Genomic DNA, 7,942 nt, shown 5'->3' with positions numbered 1-7,942 from the left:
GGAATTTAGCAAAGTTATTGCAGCTCGTGATAATGCGTCCGCCACGACGTTTTCTTGTCCCTTGACGTATCTGATGTCTGTGGAATATTGAGCAATATAATCAAGATGTCTGATTTCTCTTGGGCCATATTTATCTACATGTGTATGCAGTGCATACGTTAACGGTTTATGGTCAGTGTAAATACAACAGTTTCTTCCTTCTAACAGATGTCTAAAATGTTTAATTGACAAATAAATTGCTAATAGCTCCCTTGAAAAGGTACTGTAATTTGTCTGTGTCTTGCTCAGTTTGGCTGAGAAAAACGATATAGGGGTCATTGTATCCCCTGTCAGTTGGTATATAACTGCTCCTACAGCTATGTCTGATGCGTCTGTTGTAAGTGTAAGTTTCGATTCTTCACTGTCCTTAATATAATTCAATTTTGTGAAATTGACTAAGGCAGTTTTAGCTTGATGGAAAGCTTTTAAAGCTGATCCTTCCAGTTTTAATTGTTGGTTTTTCGTTTTGTTCTTCAATAATGACATTAACGGTGCAAGGATTGTGGAACAGTTGGGTAAAAATCGTCTGTAATAATTAATTACACCTATGAAGCGACGAACTTATCTAACAGACGTAGGTTGTGGAAAATTCGTAATGGCACTTACTTTTTCGGGTAATGGTGATATACCATCCTTATCAATTAAATGTCCGAGGAAATTTACTTCTTGCTGACCGAAAATACATTTGTCCAAGTTTAATTTTAAACCGCAATGGGACAGTTTTTGGAAAGCTTGTTCCAAGTGTTGTTTATGTTCGTCGAGGTTTCTACTAGCAATTAGGACATCGTCCACGTATGCAAATATGAATGGAAGGTCCCTAAAAACCTCGTCTATTAACCTTTGGAAGGTTTGACAAGCGTTTCTAAGTCCGAATGGCATTCTGACGAATTCGTAAAGTCCAAATGGTGTGGTCAGTGCTGTTTTATGGATATCTTCTTCCGCCACCAGTATTTGGTAATATGCTTTTACTAAATCCAGTTTGGAGAATACCGTGGCATTTTGCAGTCCGATTGCAAAATCGTGAATGTGTGGGATAAGGTATCTATCCGGTACGGTTTGTGCATTTAATCTCCTGAAATCGCAGCAAGGACGCCATGTTGTCGCGTCTGATTTCTGCACCATACGTACAGGAGATGACCACGCACTTTTGGAAGGTCGGATAATTCCTTGTTGTAACATGCGTTGAAATTCGTCTTTTGCGATCTTGTACTTATCCGGCGTCAGACGTCTGGGGGTGGTGTAGACGGGTTGTCCATTCGTTTTAATATAATGCCTTGCATTATGTTTAATATTATCCGTGACTTTGAATGGCTGAGTAAGTTGTGGGTATTTTTGAAACAGCCGACGAATGTACGTCTCTTCAGGTAAGGCAGAACTAATCCCAGTAGACTGGTATCTTGTGGTGATTTCCTTAATTACGACTTTTGTTTGGTTATCAGTCAGTGTGCGATTAGTCATGTCTACCGATAGATTAAATCGTGCTAGGAAATCTGCTCCTAATATTGCTGTCGTCACATTGGCTATGGTAAAAATCCACGAAAATGTGCGATGCAAGCCGAGATTGACGCTTAAGTACTTTTCACCGTATGTCGGTATTTGTGTGCCATTAGCTGCCTGGAGGTGGTAAGGCTGTGGAGTAGCTTTCTGTTTACATAGCGGTGGTATCATGCTTATTTCGACTCCAGTGTCTATTAAGAAGTTATATCCGTGATTACTGTAACGAATATAAAATAGACGACCTTTAGTGGAAAATCCAGCGACAGTTGTCGTCACTACTGGCTGGAATGATCATTTCCCTGGTTCTTGTTTTTAAAAGAACAAGGATAAGTGCAACGCCTCGCTTCTGTGCCGAATTTTTTGTGGTAAAAACAGATTTCGTTCACTCGTTCTCATGTGAGTAACGACGGTTTATTTGCATTAATTCCTGCAATTGACGAGTGAGATTTTCGACCGTAGTTTTTAATCCGGCTACTTCATTGTCTCTCGTCTGTTTTGGCTGTGCTTGTGCTGAGTTTACTTTGCGGTTCCTTAGATCTTCATGAATTCGGTCTGCCATGTCGGCGAGCTTTTCAGTGCTTGTCTCTTCTCTTGTGGGTGCCAGAATTTGTACTGTTGTGTCTGGGAGTTTATCCAGCCACAAACTTCTCATTATATTTTCGGACATTTTGTTGTCCCCTAGCAATGATCGCATGTATCGTAAAAGTTGCGACGGTGTGCTATCTCCCAATTCTACTTGGGTGAAGAGATTGTGTAACATTGTCTCGTTTGATAAGCCAGTCCGTCTCAAAATGGCCTCCTTAAGTTTATCGTATGGATTATTTTCTGGTACGTTCTCCAATAAATCAGTCACCTCTTCAACGATGTCTGCCGGGATTTTTTCAACCAAATAACAATACTTGGTTCGCTGAGACATAATCCGTTTTGCCTCGAAAAGGGCCTGGATCTGGATAAACCACGTCTTTATATTGGTGGGATTTAAAGCTGGTATATTTAGCGTTAATGTACCCAGAGGTGTTTCAGCACGGGGAGATTCCATTTTTCTGTTTTTCGTTTGAAAGTGATTTTAAAGCCTTTAAACTGTCGGTTGACTTGTTTCGAGTACGCGAAGCTTGAAATCATGATCGAAAAAAAAAATGTTGCTTTTGCTAGGGTCTGTGTTTCTGAGGTCTGTTAAACTGCCGAGTGAAGTTCGAGATTGTAGTAGATCATTTTCCGAGGGGTTTTACACGCTCGTGTTCACATTTGGATCGGCTGAATTGTAGCCGTGTGTGTTCATTACACGTTATTTATCACCAACTCGTTGTTGGGGGGTGCCTGATGAGCAAAAGTGCTGTTTTGGCGCTGAGTCATGATTTGTTTAATTTTCGATTTTATAGCGACTATCGGCATAACTCGCTAATTTGTTGTTATATTGTACTGAGATCCATGCTTCGTTTGATGGCTTGTATCATCCCTTGAGATTCGCGTCGTCTTTTTACTTCCTTTGAGTGTTACCGCACGCATAATATAGCAAGTAGTTTACGAAACCGCGTGCAGCTTGTAAGGAGATTCCGTTGTGCATGCAATGTTCTAAGTCGGGTCACCAACTTGTGGGAGTCGTCAGGCCTTTTTAGGAATTAACTTCCTCCACAAATAAATAAAAATAAAAAGAAGACTTACATGCAAAACAAACGGAGGTTTATTCACAGAAGCCAACCATTAACAAATAAAATATAATTCTCTTTATTCTGAGTTCAGAAGTCCTTTTTAAGTGTTCTTATAAAAAAAAGGAGAATGTCTTTTTTTGTTGAACTGTTCATATGTTAAAACATGTTAAGAGAGGCAATAGGTAATGTTCGCCTGTGAAATTGTATGAAGCGCGCGGAGCGGTGAAAATGGAAGAGTGATAGTAACATGCGAGGAACGTGCGAATGAAAATGCAGTTGAGAGAGAGATTTGATGTTTGTGTGTGCTTAAACACTATTTGGACCGGCTCCCAGCGAGCTTAAAAAGAAAAGTTTAGAAAAATGTCCTTGGAGAAATCCCATTGGACGGAAACATTACGTGGGGTGCTCTGTACTACGTCCGCTCGTTTTGTGTCGATTTAATATATAAGGCCACGCCGGAATTTGCGTGGGAGTTATTTTTTATTTTTCACGCGCCAACATAATCATAATCATACTGCGCGCCTAAATTGTATTTATTTTTATAACAATTTTTAATCCGAATCTTAACCGTGTCAACTGGCACATCTCTGAGAGGTTTATATAAACGTTTAGTAAGTAAGTGTGAAAACAAATTAAAACAATAGATGTAAGATTCCTTCACTGTGAGTGGGGGGGGAAGCTTTAGAAAAAGATATTTTTTCTGATATGACAAATGTTAGCTGATGATTCCGGGGGAGGGGGGGGGCTGTTTTTCTCATGCAATTCCATGAATCGAAAAACAAAGCCAACATTTAAAAAGCCTACAAATTTTGACATCCAAACTATTTTTTAAATTACTTAATTATGACTTTTTCTTTAATAATTACTATTAAAAATATTTATATAAAATGATCAGAAAAAGGTCAAATTTGAAAAAAGGGCAAACAGAAATTTCGAAGGCCAAACTGCTTTTAAAAAGGCCAAATTCGTGAAATTTAGTCTTTAAAAAGCCAACCTGGCAACCCTGACGACCATTAGCAGTGTTGCCAATTTAGTGGTTTCCCCCTCCCCCCCGCTAGATCTGGAGATTTCGTTTGCAATCTCGCGGCTAGCGTTTTTTTTTCCTAGAAAATCTACAGATATTTGGCACCCACACACCCGCAATTTTAGATTAAAAAATAAAGAAAATAGTTTAAAGCATAAGTAAACCCATTCATGTAGGTAAAAAAGTAGCATTTATTGACTTTGGTAACAATTATTTATTGATTATTTGGGAACTGTTTACTCTTTTGACGCCCAATGTTTCGTCTACTAAAATTTTAATCACGTGATTACGGTGTAGCATCAATAAAATAAACCATCCATTCAAATGTCGCTTGTTAAGGATTTAGCTAAATACGATATTAAAAATCACTTTGTTGATACTTATGCACTTATGTTACCGGGCTGGCGGCGTATTGTAACTCTTCTGTACTTTCACCTAACAATTGTAAGAAATTCTCTTACTCGTTTTTGCCTATGGCAGAATGAAAGAGACTCAGAAAAGCAACAAAGGCTCACCTTAAATCCAAGAATAATTTTATTTACAAAAGGGTAAAAAAGGAGTCCATATTGCAAAAGAGTGCCCTCTTTAGCTTCTGCCAAATGGCGGGTAGTTCTTGCCTTGAAAGGCGAAGGTAGTTGTAGTTCATGCCTTGAAAGACGAAGGTAGTTTTCTTCTTGTGAAGATGCTGGTAGACTCGGCCGCTCGTAGAATTGGTTGAGGGTTCGCGAAATCCTTCCAGACTGTCGATACAATCAACGCACTTTGCGATCGATGATCATAAAATAATATGCCCCTTTGCGGGCAGAGATGATGAAGTAATTAATCCATAGAACATTTTAGCCTCCGGCTAATATCCGCATTTAAAGAGCGGAGAAATAAATGGGGTAGAACCATGCCTTAGTTCATTAGGCCTGGAGCGAGATTTCGCGTGTCGGCTTTGCTCGGCATCATATTGAAATCTGTTTTTTGAAACACAAATTCCCGCCACTTCTGAATCCTCCGCAGCAACTGGACAACGCAATACCATTGGTTGAATTAATCGCGTGATTGTAAATCACGCGGTTATCGCCCTTGCATTCTGAAATTTCTAACACACTGCCAAAGGAAGGAAGAGAAAGAAATGGATACTGATTTCTTTCTTTTTTATCGGGAAATTAAGGATTGTCGCCTATTTGGACACGTTATTACGATGAAATTCTGTCCCAAAGGACTTAATATTAACACAATAATAGCAATTAAATTCAATATGTGTCTGTTGTCAATCTGAACTTATAACGATCTCTCTATGGCAAACAGAGAATTTATTAGTAATAAAAGGTATGACTCTACTGATGAGTCTATAAAAGCAATATACAATTATTAACTTGGTGTTTGGTCCGCACAATCCGGACACACCCAATCTTCAACGGTAACTTGTTGGTCGACCCCGACACAACTAAAATGGTACCACTCATTGCACGAGTCGCAACACACCATAGGTGTTGTTCCGTCGTTGGCGACTGAACATGTGGGAAAAAAGAAGGGGCCTCCTTCTTCCGCAAATTCTGCTAATGCAGGTTCAGGGTTATGTTTTATTTCTAAAGGATAAATATTTTTTAAGGAATGAATTTGAACACACCCGTCTTTCAGCACTGAGGCCGAACGAACCTTGTTGTCCTTTCCGACCAATAATTTTACTACCCTACCCAACCCCCAGAAGGGCCGGGACTTATTAGGAGCTTTGATAAGAACAATTTCACCCTCTGATATTTTAGAGGTTTCATTTTCTGTAATGTGGGCGTCTACTTCTCTAATTGAGAGCAAGTAGTCATTATGCCAAATACGTTTGAATTTACTGACAAATTCATCCCTCATTTCAAGGGAATGTAAGAGCGAATTTCTATTTGGAGGTTCTGGACAAGGGTCCTCTGAACCGCTAAGATTGATAAGCAGGCGGGGATGATATCCTGTCTGCAAAAAATGGTTGGGAGTCAACCCATCAAGGCCTCTATCAGAAGCTGAAATAAATGTTAGTGGCCTATCATTTATGGCCTTTTGAACATCTGAAAGGGCGGTTAGGATCTCGAAATAACCGACCCTCCTCCTACCCAACAACTTGGAAAGACACTGTTTCACAGTTTTAATTAATCTCTCCCATACTCCACCATGCCATGCAGAGTACAGGAGAATTGTATAATGAACAATAGTAGTGGATTTGAAATATTCTCTAAATTCATCAGACACAAATATGTCTGATAATATAATACCCGACGCTATGAAAGATTTAGATTTGTCGGAATACATATGAGTTGGTACACCAAATAAGTTGGTGAACCTAACGAACGCTAACAAGAAGGATCTTGCGCTCATGTCCGGTACCAATTCCAAAAGTAAACAGTAGGATGTACATTTTGACATCCTCATTATTGTTTTTGACAAAAAAATGTCCAGTAAAATCCACCCCTACACATTTGAAGGGCCGGACAAAATTTACTCTATCAGAAGGCAGTTGAGACCCAGAGGGTGCTTTGTACGGTAGAGAATTAATTCTCTTACATATAACACAGTCACGGAGAACCGACTTCACCGCCTGTCTCCCTTGGGGGATCCAAAAACCCGATAGCCTCACCTTGCTAAGGGTTGAATTTGCTCCCATATGACAACAATTCTGGTGAGCTTCAATAATGACCAATTTGGTCAGGTGGGTATTTTTCCTAATAATATAGGAAATTTCACTTCATATGGAAAAACCTCGGAGTTCTGAATACGTCCTTGAGTCCATATCAGTCCCTCCCTATCTAGGAATAACCCAGGGGCCGTAACTTTTGATGGAGCAGCCCTATTAGAGAGTTGTTGCAAATAAGCAAGTTCTGTGGGAAACGCTTCCCTTTGTAAATGGACAACAATTCTGGTGAGCTTCAATAATGACCAATTTGGTCAGGTGGGTATTTTTCCTAATAATATAGGAAATTTCACTTCATATGGAAAAACCTCAGAGTTCTGAATACGTCCTTGAGTCCATATCAGTCCCTCCCTATCTAGGAATAACCCAAGGGCCGTAACTCTTAATGGAGCAGCCCTATTAGAGGGTTGTTGCAAATAAGCAAGTTCTGTGGGAAACGTTTCCCTTTGTAAATGAGAGAAGAGCAACAATTTAGCTCTCTTGACGGTGTCAGTCTTTCGGTGACGTAACTTATCACCGAATCTCACAACTTTTTCTAAGACATTAATAGCCTTAGTTAATGAGGAAAAATCAGATATTTTAATTGGCAAATGAATCTCGTTAGAAGCAGTTTCATCCGAGAACATACATGTTACACTCTTCCTGTTAACATTGTTAAGACAAGGCAAGGGGGAAGTGGGCCAGCTGATTTCAACTTGATTAAGCCAGTCTGGTCCGCAGGTCCAAAATTTAAAAAATTGTTTGAACTTAGAGGCAGTGATACCTCTGGTTAAAAGATCAGCCGGATTATCCAACGAAGGAACATATCTAAATTTAGGGTTTATCCCATATTTAAGTTTAATGTTTTCAATGAACTTATTAATGTCTGACACGCGATTTTCAATGAATATAATTTTTTTTGCAGCCTTCCCATTCAAAATCCATGACAGGGCTACTTGTGCGTCAGACGCGACAAAAAAGGATTTGATATTGATAGGCGCTAGAGCACCCAAAACTTGTGGAATAACTTTAAACGCTAGAAATATAGCTAATAATTCCAAAACAGGTAGTGATTTTCCCTTGATGGGTGCC

Source organism: Euprymna scolopes, chromosome 18, assembly GCF_053919585.1.
Source record: "Euprymna scolopes isolate OS-2025 chromosome 18, ASM5391958v1, whole genome shotgun sequence".
NCBI classification, from domain to species: Eukaryota; Metazoa; Mollusca; class Cephalopoda; order Sepiida; family Sepiolidae; genus Euprymna; species Euprymna scolopes.
Note: the sequence above shows the minus strand (reverse complement) of the source record.